The following is a 12,593-nucleotide window of genomic DNA, read 5'->3' as shown; positions in this document are numbered from 1 at the left end:
ATAATAATAATATATTCAATATTTATACATTTTGTCAAATCTTTTGTTCTTTACCAATATTTACTTTAAAAATCTTTTGTGTAATAGTGTCTTCAATATTTATACATTTAGTCAAAAAATTTGTTCTTTATTAATATTTACTTTATACTCTGTATCAATTCTTTTACAATTAATTATAATAATTGTTAAGTATACAGACCCGTGCAATTATGCACGGGTTTAAAACTAGTTATTATTTTATTGTTGTTGTTGTACACCCCCGTCCCTACCCCTTCTTTTCCCTTCCTTTTTGCGCGATTCACCAGCAACAACAATCAGCATCCACCAAAATCATCAACACCATTTCCGATCATTCAAACCTCAGATCCCGCCTCCATTCTCAACCAAATTCGATAATTTTTGTACCATTAGCTTCCTCGTCCTTTCCTCGTCCCTTTAAGGTAAGAAAATCTCCTTTTTGTTGTGGTTTCGTCTTTCGCCGTCTTATAAAAGTGTCGTCTTTTAGCTTCTTTATTCCGTTTTCTTGCCCTTTTATGAAGGATTCGAAGACCCGGGGTGAGGCTCGTGCCTTGTGGACCATTTATTCAGAAAATAAGGAGCGTTTAAGGTAACGGTGATAGGATTATTCGTTACTAAGTCGATTTTGTATGCTAGTTTGTATATTGGATGCTTACTTGTGTTAAAGTTTCATTCTTTATGAAATTTCCATATTATTGTAGCATGTGACGGTCTTATACTAGATTTACTTATTAATTTTGAGAAAAGTTAGTACCTTTGGATTCATGGTGAAGTGGGTAATTATGTTGGGTAATTTAATTGGGTGAATACTATCATTTTAATGCTTAAAATTTCGTCTTAAGACGGTCACAAATGAGCTTCTTTAATAGTGAAAATGGGGTATTTGATTTCTGTTTTGGCACATTTCCCTGGAAATTATAGGTGTTGAAATTGGGACTGTTTTAAGGCCAAAAATCGGGACATCTTTGGGACTGTTACAATGGGTTGTATGTATTTTAGGACTGAGTGTGGGTCATAAGGATTGGTGTTTGGAACGGGTGTGTGAGGGTCAAAGTCTGGGCTGTTTCGACTTTGTTCTTGGACCGAAATGGACTGTTATAACACGATTTTCTGGGTGGGAAATTCGACTGTTTTGAACTCGGCTTTGGAGCCGTTAAAGGGACTGAACTGGTCTCTGTTTTGATGGGTCTGATAAGTATTAACAATTATTTAAGTGTTGACGTCTCACGCTCTGATGAGTAGTAATTTGGTAGCTTTTACTCCGCATTTATACCTTATTCCGACTCGATTTTGTGTTCCTAATTGATTAATTAGCTCATTTATTTACTAATTTATAATAATTAGTCATATTATTAGTTATATTTAATATATAGTCGGGTTTTTATATAATATTAGTATTTAATAATTTAATTCTATTTATCGCGAATAAATGTATATATTTGTCGGAGATTGATTATTGCTTTCGTTATTAAATCCTATAGGTACCAAAATGAGACGGAAAGCAAGGCGGATATTAATAGAGTCAAGACGGGTCAAAGACGGATTGATGCCCACGAAGCAAATGGAATAAAAGGGGCTGCAAAGTAAAAGTCAACCTCTGACCTTGAACATTCAAGTCAGCATGACCATTTTTTCACCATCAACAGCTTCATCATCATACCTCACCATACCATCATTTCCATTAACAACCTTAATCACACCTCCCCTACATCTCGTCTTTTCCTCTGATCACCTTCATACAACCATTGAATTCGGTCACCACCTGCTGCCCCAGTACAAACGAGCAACAACACCACCTGCAACTTCCTCCTTCACGCACCAAGCTGCAACAACAATACAACCACCATTAACCACATACTCCATCTCCATTTTCATTCACTTCCATCACCACCATTAATACCCAGCTTCACCATTCATTCGTTAATCACCATCAACAATACCATCCTCCATTCATACATTAACAACCCTCCATTTCCGCCATTTCCATTCATCAACACCTCCCCTGCTCACTCCACGATACTCACCATCAACCCGACATAACTACCAGCTGCTCCTCTGCCCTCCTTTGCCTCTCCTCTGAACCAGCCTAGCAACCACCATACCATCGCCATTTCCATCATCATCCCATCATCAATTTCATACACCACCCGACATTAATTCAACCCGACACCAACCCTATTCGATAACAGCAGCAACAGCCACCATCAAATTCACGCATCTCTGAACTCGGAATCGAAACGAGTTATTTGGAAAGCATTGTTCTCTATGCCGGCCAACCGGCAGTCGACTACCTATACCGGCACAGAACACACTCAATTTTCCTTCTTATTTGTGAAGACTCGCTACCGGTCATGACCCCGGCAGCCGGCCTACCGGCATACGACTCGCAATCAACAAATCTCGCATCAATCTTGCTGCTCTTTACCGGTGCCCCGGCAGCCGACAGGCCGGCACCCACTACGTCCCACATTAATTCCACCTTTAATCGAGTTACGCGCTACCGGTGACCTTGCCCGGCCGCCGGTTGACCGGCAGAGGGTCCTTGACGCGTGATTTCCCGTTTTCCCCTTTCCCCTTTTAATTTGTTTTGTTTTGTTATTATGATAGAAAAAAAGAGCCGTGTATTTGGTTTGGAGTGTTAGGATTATTATTATTATTATTATTATTATTATTATTATTATTATTATTAGATTATTAGTGTCATTATTAGTAGTAGTAATTAGTATATTAGTAGAAGTAGTATAAAAAGACATGACACTACCTTACAACACACTACCCTTAGAAATTAGAATAAAAATTAGATTAGTTCATCCTTCTCTCTCAATATTGTAGAACCCTAATATTTACTCTCTCATTTTCATTCAATAAAATTTGCAATCTTTCTTTAATTATTAGTTTAATTCTTCCTTTGTTTATGCAAGTTCTCCATCCCTCATTAGTATACAATTAGTATTTTGGGTTGTATTTGAAGATTAGAAGAAATTCATTCTTCCATTATTATCCAAGATTGTTACTTTCCTCTTTGTTGGTACAATTCTCATCTTTTGTTTACATTATTTTCATTTGTTTACATTTCTTATGTTGGTTAATTGTTATTCATCAAAAGTATTAGTCTTTATCATGTTTGCAATGTTTACTTGTATATTGTTGGAAATTGTTGGTAATTTCTCACCCATGAACATGAGTGAGTAGTCTTATCTAAGGTCATAGGGGGAATTTGGGTAATTAAGGGGATGAATTTGGGTTGTTAACCTTTTGAATTGGGTGATTATGTGGTTTCTACTCTTAATGCATTTGAAGTGTTTGTGGAAACGCCTCAATGAAAATTGGACATTTCATTAACATGTTTGGCTTACCTTGGTGCATTGTGCTATTAGATAGTTTTAGAAGTGCTTATAGATGAGTTTTAATGAAAGTTAGAACATCTCTTTGATGCATTCGATCCGTCTTGGTGCTCATGCTATTGGGTAGTCTCTATGCTTAATTTGTAGCTAGTTCATCTCGATCAAGTGACAACTTATTGAGGAGCTTAAGGTGACTAAGAAATTAGTCTTAAACCCTTGACCACCATTATTACCCTTTTCTTGTTATACCTTATTTCTCCCCCTAATTGCCCTTTGTGAACCCCAAAGACCTTAGCCTTCCATCAATTGAATACAATCCCTTTTAGTTTAATTTAACTTGTTTGCATCTTAGTTTTAGATAAATCAACATCTTATTTTGTTTGACTAAACTAAAGACTTAAACAAACCAAGTATCTAACCCCCGCCATCTTTGTGTTCGACACCCGAATAAATACTACTTTTATTTGGTTTTATAAATTGTTTTTGATTGGGAAGTGACGGCAAAATCCCTATATCACGCTCCCAACTCTTCCAGGTTTGAGAATAGTGAACAAATTACTCCATGTCGCATTTAATATTAGAAATTACTGAATTACTACTATCGCTCCGAAAGATATCGCTTTGTATTATTGAATTTGGCTTAAACAGCTATCCCTTTGTATACGATTGATCTTTCCCCAGCTGTTTACATGTTTTCTTTTCAATAAATTTGAGTTGTGTTTGAAGTTATAAACCCGTCCTATGGATTTGGTTGGTCTGGTGATTTTGGGTTATAATGGTGGTCGTTTGGGATGGGCAAAGTGGTCACGCTGGCCTAGGCGTGGCTTGGGTGAGTGCGGCCTTAGCCATAGGTGGTCATTGAGGCGGAAATAGGGCTGCCCAAACGGTCCTCGAGTCGTGGTTATGGATTTCTTTAGGCGCCTAGTTTAGTTCATTTGAAATAATTATATTTCCGACTCATATTTTATATAATGATAATTCGTTAATATCGTCCTTTCACATAATTATTTTAGGTGACTCATATGTGGTTGAAGATGAAGAGTAATTTTGGGTTTTAGAAGCTTTCTCAAGTTTATTGCTTGTCTCTTTGCTAGCTTAAGGTAACTATTCCGAGTTACTCGACGAATAAATGTCACATTAGTAGTTAATGTGTGCCTGTTGTTTGATAAGTGTTTAGGTGAATGAATAATGTTAGGATCGTTTACAAAATAAAATTGTAATTAATAGGCTCAAATGAATTTTATGGTGATAATTGTAATGTTTTGTTGATTGTGCCGAAAACTGAGCCTTAGTCCCTTTGACTGATGCGATGTCAGTTAATTGAGTGATTGGTCAGCCGCAATTTGACCCGTACCTGTCGCAGGGCTTGGGTTGCGGGTAAAAATTCGGTTGAATGATTTAGATAATCGGCCTTTTTCTTGTTTTAGGCCATTTATCAAGCTTTAGTTCACATGTATAGCTTATTGAATTTAATAGTGTCTTGTATTGTAGAAATGGCCCTAGTTTCCCCTGAAGCCTTTAATATGGTTACTATTGTTAGAATTAGAAATTAGTATTGAATACTTATTGAGGATTCTGTTGGGATTGTATGCTGTAAATAGACATTATAAGCCTTTCACATGATAGAATGCTAGAATTTATATTGATAAGTAGGACTTTTTGCCCTCTTAAGGTTAAGTGGGTGTCTTACTTGACTTGTGTGGTGAGTCTTGTGTGGTGTGGGCTAAAGTATTCAAGCCGGGACTAATTTTGTGACTAGGTCCTAGGTGAGTATTTCGGCCTTCATCATAGATAGGTCTTTATAGTCTCTGACGAGTATATGTTCACTGCTTGATAGCCTTTGTGTTCCTGACTAGTGGATTTATATCCAAGTTGGGGCATTACCTCAGGTACTTATTTTGATAGTATGGGGTCAGCTTAAGTACTAGCCAACCCTTCGGTGGTGTCCTTAGGGTACTCACTTCACTTGTTTTAAAAAAAGTTGTGGGTCTTGGGTGCGGTGGTGTATATCCGCATGTCTAGGTCTCAAGGCTTGATTTTAGGCTAGGGTTGTGTTGTCTCTTGGCCATGTTTTCTTAATAGTAACCGCTGAGCCAAGATACCGGTTCGATTACCTTCCCTACCTCGGGGTATAGACTCGAGTTACAAAGTGACTATTGACCGTACTAAGAACTTATGCCTGTCTTTGATATATTGCCCTTTCTTGTTTGATGATTCTATGAATCATAGAAGGTGAGATGCAAGCCGGCTATGGTTGATAGAGTTTGGATTCCTGGATGTTATGTGATTCACATGATAGTGTAGTATGAGTCGGTCTAGTATTCACTGGCTAGGACTATGTGTTGTTATATTGTAGTTCACATGATAAGCACGATTGTCTAGCATCTATATGCTAAGGCTATGTGTGATTCGTATTCATATTCTTATGTTTACATGTTATATTAATTATGACATTTCGTGGCTGGGAGAACTCGGAGTTACTCCCCACTGACTGTGGCTTTCGTATTTGTATAAAATGCGAATGACAGGTAGGTGATGCATATATGGGGTACATGGACGAGCTAGCGAGCAAAGTAACCTTGGGACCTAGACTGGTTTTATTTCATTGTGACCCTTAAACCCTTTTTATGTCACATACATTTTAGGGACATATGTCTCCCTTTCTCATATTTGGTTTGTATAACTTTCTTTTCGCGACTTTAGCGATATTTCATTCTTGAGATTTATTTTGGACCTTGCATGTTTGACACCTTCCCTTTTGGATATCTTTATAACAGGTTCAGGTTTTAAAAATTACAGGTTTTTACCCATTTGAACCTATTACAAACATATCTTGTCAGTTTTTCTGTAGAATTACGTGTTTTCTTTTCCGCAATAAATGAGGGTGTCACATTAGTGATGCAATATAGTTGGACACTTGTGATAGATTTTCCTTTTTGATCAAATTAATTTGTTTTTTTTCTTATTGTAGAGCTAACAATAATTTTTTTTCTTATGTAGAAAGCTAACATTTATTTTGAACCAATTACTTATTTATTCTGTTCTTCATGATTTTGTAGTATATATATACCTTGTGTTACAATGCCTAATTGCTAATATTTATTCTGAATAAATAGCTATAATGGAGATTATAAAATTAAAAACAGAACTTGAGATCAACTACTAACAATAGGGTCAAAAATAAGTAAACATTGGCAAAAAAAAAACATCAAGAAGTAATTTAGATATGAGGAAGGTCGGGAGATCATGAAAAATCTCATATTTAGGCTTTATTTTAAAGAAATTGAAATTAGCTTTTGAACAAAATTTCATTTATCTTAATTTTTTTTGTAAATATTTGATAGATAAATTATTTACCAAAATAAGAGTAGCATGTGAGAAATAAGTTACCTGTTTTTTTTATTCATTCAATTTATAATATTAAATATAGAGAACTTATTATGTTCTTTTATATCATTTTACCAAAAAAAGAGCTACGTTTTAGTTAGTTTGCCAAACATTTTTGGCTTAATCAATTAAATTATCATCTCTTAATTTTAGTTACCTTTTAAGCTACAATTTTAGGTTTCAGTTAACTTTTCAGTTAGTATGACAAAGTAAATTTAAGATATAGTATAGTTATATTTTACTCCTTTTGAAATCCACATTTTAAAAATTACTCCCTTTTGAATTTTTTTGCTAAAATTACTCCCTTAAGTTGCATTTTTTTTTCCTAAAATTGCTTCAAAACTTTAATTTAAGTGACTTATTTTCTCTGTTTTTGAACTCTCCCTCCATTTGTCTACATAGTTATACATTTCAAAGTATAAATTGGCTAAGACACAAACGGAATAAGTTCAAAAATTGGAGTTTTGAAGTAATTTTAGAAAAAACATGCAACTTGAGAGTAATTTTAGCAAAAATTTCAAAAGGGGGTAATTTTAAAAATGTGAATTTCAAAAGGGAGTAAAATCTAATTAACTCGATATAGTATATGAATAATGTTTATATTATATTTAATATGCCATATAATTAGTTACCTTGTCTATTTTGAGTATCACCTACTTATATTAGAATAATCTTATTAAAATAAATTTAATCTACTTTTATTAGGATAACTTTATTAAAATGTTAAGAAATCTACTTTTATTAGGATAATTTTATTATATTTGTTTCTAAATCTACTCTTGTTAGGATTTCTAAAAAAATTGGACTCTCTAATATCGCTTGAAAAGTTTCTGCTTTATATATATGTATTGATTGATTGATGTATTGATTGATTAATTGATCTTTTCCTTAAAAAAAAAATAGAATGTGTAAACAAGTGGGGTATATAATTGTTCATAAGTTGGATTACCAAAATACCCTTATTTACGGCCCACAACATTAGTGTCGTGATTACCAAAGAGTGAGAACATGAGTAGTTTGGTCAATTAGTTGATTAAAGATGGTCCATATAAAGAAATCTTATTTATTAAAAGAACAACCACAGAGCCTACGTGGCGCTCTGTGGTTAAAAGTCAATTTGTCAAAGGCAGTTTTTTCCTTCCTGATTTATCGGCCCACGTTCCATTTTGGAATTAATTGCACCACTTTTCATTGTTCACCTTGCAGAATTAATTTGTTTGACGTATGTGAGATGGTCATATTCATTAAATAACTGAATTATAATTTACAAATTTTATCATTGATTTAATTAATTAATTATAAATATGCTTTGTCCAAAGTAACTGGAATATTAGTATCAATTTTATATGACTAATTATATAATTTCTTGATTCCATAATTCCATATAAGGAATTATACCTGACATCGGAAGTAATAGATCTGTTCATGCAACAAAAAAGCAGAATAATTTACAATAACAATTAATTTGATAAATTAATCAGACAAATTATCTGATTAAGCTAATTAATCAGACAAATTTCTAATTTCACTACATAATCTGAAATAATTAAAAATTACTGACATACAAGTGTTAATTACAATAGTTTTCTGATTTTTTGGGATGAACTCTGCCCAAGTTATATACGGGAGAAAATAATCCCACAACGGACAGGAATAAGAATCTGATAAAACTAATTCATCAAATTAATCTTTCTAATTAATTAATTGTTACTACACCATACCCACACAAATGATAACCAATATTTTTTTTTGGAATTGGTTTAATTGGCTTTTAAGAGAACTTTTGCGGATTTTTTTTTTTTTTTTGCTAAACAAGAAAATATTGAATGAGGTAAACTTGAGAATAGAAATATATACTTACAAAAACTATTAGATCTGGACTGTTTTTAAACCAACAGCAAAAATACTAAACTAGATAATAAACAAAGCTTTAAATACTAAAATACGAGGGGTAAATGTAATAGTAAACTTAGTAAATTTGGAGAGGAGAGAATGATGAGGATGGAGTGAGTCAGTGAGAGGCGACAAGGTGAATTGGGTAGTAATATATACCGGAGAATACAAGTGGACAGGGTGAGGCGAAGACTGTGAGGGGAGGTAAGTCATGTGTGGTAGACTGGTAGATAGCTTACATTTGGTTTTTATAGTATATGTTGATGACGGGTGTATAGGGTTTACAATGGGCATACCGCACATGGTTCGGCCCAAATCTTGATTATTTACCATGGTGGATTTTTACTCCTTCTACATTTGTGTCTTATTTTTATTTTGAAAAAGTCAAGGGGTAAAAGTATAATTATAACGTTTTAATTAAAGAGAATTGCGGTTTGAGACACTCTTATTTTAATAACAATTAGTCTCTTTCAAGTATTCGTCTTAACATTATTTACCAAAAACCATATGCTTTTTTCTATATATTTTGTTTCTGTCTTATTTGTATTATTAATTGATCCGTCATATTATCATTTTTTTTATCATTAAATCATATTTTTTATCTTTCACAAAATATTACTTTCGATAAAAAAAAAAAAAAAAGAGAGTAACATTTATATGTAGGAAAATTACAGTCAAAAGTTCCACTTTGAAGATTGTGAAAAAAGCAAATAAGAAGAAAATAGAAAGATGGAGGGAGCTTGAATTTGTATATTAATAATATTTGATCTTTAAAAAAACGGGTCGGGTCAACCAGGTTGCGAGACAAGATTAACGAGTCTTTAATTCTAAAAACACGGGTTGGTGAGATCGGGTTAAACTCGACCTGTATAGTTGTGAATTGTGATACATTCATAATTTTTATATATTGGATCAATCCCATATTATGACATATGAATGTAAATATATTGAAATGTAAATGTATATAACTATATACACCATAGAGTACTCTAGCTTATATTAGAAAAAATAGAATTAACATATCAAATCCCGTTTTTGTGTATATTATTTAGTGGGTCAAGCATTAGGTTTATAAATTTTTAGAATAGATAAGCCTATATTATGAATTGAAGGGGCTTATCTTATCATGTTGTTACAACTTTTTCTACCAAATAAATTTAGTGAAATTTAACGACATATAGAACAAATATTTTAACATTTGTATAATATGTTAAACTCTGTATATGTTTTAAATTATTTATATAACAAGTATATTATATGAATATATAACATGGTATAACTTTTAATTTTGGAGATAATAACAATTAATCGAACATGTAGTAATTAGAAGAACACAAAGATTCTACATGCAAAAATCGTATTTCGTTATTGGATCTTACATGTTACCTAACCATATCTAACTTTTCGTATTTATTCCGCCCATTTCAGTTATTGAGTTGATTTTTATAAGTATAATTTACTGTCGTCTTAAATATAAGTCGGGTTTAGGAACGAGGCAAAGTAGTGTCATCTTAAATAAGTCGGGTTGATGCAGAAGAAGGTTTATGTTTTGATTATTTCGAATATAATAGTATTGTTAATATTACCATATTTCACATACGTCCATCATGTACAACTTGCCAAATGAAATTATAATACAATTCAAAAATCTTAAACGTAACTTTTACATGAAACTTAAAACGCTACTCTTTTAAATTACCTGATAATAACAAAATATGAAATAGCAACCCGTGCAATTTGCACGGGTTTAAGACTAGTCTAAGTAATCAAATGGAACACCAAAACAAATGGAACACCAAAACAATACATGTACGCGCTCTCTCAAAAAATCCTCTCTACAAAAACCCTAACCTTCATCATCTTATATAAGAGGCTTTTATTGATTAGGCTTTTATTAATTATCAATCGATCGATGATAAGCCCAAAATTGTTTCAAATTTCAATCAATAGTATGGATATCTATCTTCTATTCAATAAAAGTCTCCCTTTTGATGAGAATCGTTTTTTTCCGTCCCTTATTTCGGGGTTTTTTCATTTATTCGTGGGATTAGTTTATCAGTTATATAGTCAAGACTCAAGAGTAGTTCATTGATGGTTTGCAGCGTGTTTTTTCAAAGGGTAAAAGTAATTTGTGAACGATCTTTGAAATCAGTCAGAGATAAATTTTATCACATAAATCAAACGAAGGATCCTCAAAAGCTAACTGCAACTATATTATCAAGACAACTTGCGATTTTCTAAGTCTCGACTTTTGAGCAATTGAGCTGCTGTCCCAACTTTGCATTCTGGAGTACAACATAGCCAGTCAGTCGAACAGAGCAAACCCATACCATCAACAAAAACATCATCAAAACTTTAGCCCCAAAAACAAGCGCATAAAGTAGCGACTATGTTGTACAAAAAGGACTAGAGAACCGTGGGCTAAAATGGCAAGGTCTGGTGGATTAGTTATCCAGAAACAAGCTTCAAAATGATACTGACGCCATTAAGAAGAATTAATGGTACTCTCATATACTGAATGGCATAGATAAGACCTATAACCTGCCCTTTCAATTTCTTTGTCCGCCCAACTGAAAATTCGGCAAAGCTCCACCCTCTTGGAGCCAGAAAACGATCCTCGTTTAGAATTGCTAGCGCATTTGCTAGCCTTCAAGTAACGTCCACAGACCCATAACTGCATAGCAGCAACTTTTAATGCACTACAATCATAATATAGTTTCCGTATTTTACTTTGACGTCTCGTCCATCAGACATGTTTTGTGTGGTGAAGAATGAGCATAGGACTCTTAACCTTCACTTGTAATGTGCTTACATATTAAACTATTTGATGAGTGATATTTTGTCAATTACAATAAGGCCTTGTTTGGATAGAAAATAAGAGGAAAGACAGACATAGGAGGGAGAATGAGAGAAGGGAAAGGGGAGGGAAGAGAAGGAGACGGTAAATGGAGAAGATAATTTTCCCTCCAAATTTTCCTTTGTTAGGGGATTAAATTCCTTGGAGAAGAGAAATGGAGGGACTCCCCCTCCAAGTCCCACATCTCCATTTTGCTAAACGAAACGGAGTAATTCTCCTGCCTCCAAGTCTCTTCCCTTGTTTCATTTCAAGTCCACCCCCCCCCCCCCCCCCCCCACCAATCCAAACATACCTTAAACCTAGCTCTCTACTACATCAATTGTTAAAACTTTACTAGACAATCTTGTACATAACAATCCATGACAAATACCAACCAAAATTCTCGTACACCAAGAAGCTACTCTATTTCTCTTACTTTCCTAGCCTTCTAATTTATTCAATGTTCCTTTTTCAAGAGATTGAGAAAAGGAGAAAGGTGTCTACACAATTAATAGACTATACTACTATACCACCAAGTTCTGTACTAAAGTTTTCGAGTTTTGTTTTAAAAAATTTGAGTTATATTGTAAAGTATTTGAACTCACCCACCTAAACATAAAAAACATAAACTTGAAAAAAGTTTTCAGAAAAATTACAAATAAGTTGGGATAAATGTATAGTGTGGTTATACAATACTTATATGCTTATTATACAACTAAAGGTATCGTAGAGAAAGGTGTCTAAATATAGTTGTAAGTGAGTTTTACTTTCACAAAATCTTATTTGTGACGGCACGTATCTGTCACTCTAGAGTGACGGATACCATTTTCCCTCACAAATGACCCAAATAAAGGAGAGAGGGAAGCATATGGGGGTGCTCCCACCTTATCCCTCCTATCCGTTTTGTGAGTGTCATTATCCGTCACTTACTCCGACCCATCTTCAGCAAGACTAATTGTTTTACTTTTGTTCACCAATTTCACAATGAACAAGCATTCCACTATTCGTGAAAGTACATTGATCAATCCAATAGAATTGCTCATCATTAAACCACATTCCTAATCTAGCAATTCCATTTTTTCATTGTATTCCTAATTCAACCTAACATTGCGATT

General features: G+C 33.8%; 1 long non-coding RNA gene and 1 pseudogene across 1 annotated transcript; one reads left to right on the top strand and one right to left on the bottom strand.

Annotated features, from left to right (window-relative positions):
* Window positions 1–260: 260 nt before the first annotated feature.
* On the top strand, window positions 261–2,912 carry LOC141609961 (uncharacterized). The gene is made up of 3 exons (XR_012527865.1): window positions 261–440; window positions 540–607; window positions 1,500–2,912. It is a non-coding gene; the product is annotated as an uncharacterized LOC141609961 (long non-coding RNA).
* An 8,178-nt stretch (window positions 2,913–11,090) lies between these two features.
* On the bottom strand, window positions 11,091–11,562 carry LOC141605582 (uncharacterized; annotated as a pseudogene).
* Window positions 11,563–12,593: the final 1,031 nt, after the last annotated feature.

This window comes from Silene latifolia, chromosome 1 (assembly GCF_048544455.1).
Source record: "Silene latifolia isolate original U9 population chromosome 1, ASM4854445v1, whole genome shotgun sequence".
NCBI classification, from domain to species: domain Eukaryota; kingdom Viridiplantae; phylum Streptophyta; class Magnoliopsida; order Caryophyllales; family Caryophyllaceae; genus Silene; species Silene latifolia.
The sequence above is the reverse complement of the archived record's forward strand: the minus strand, read 5'-3'. Positions and strand labels throughout refer to the sequence as shown.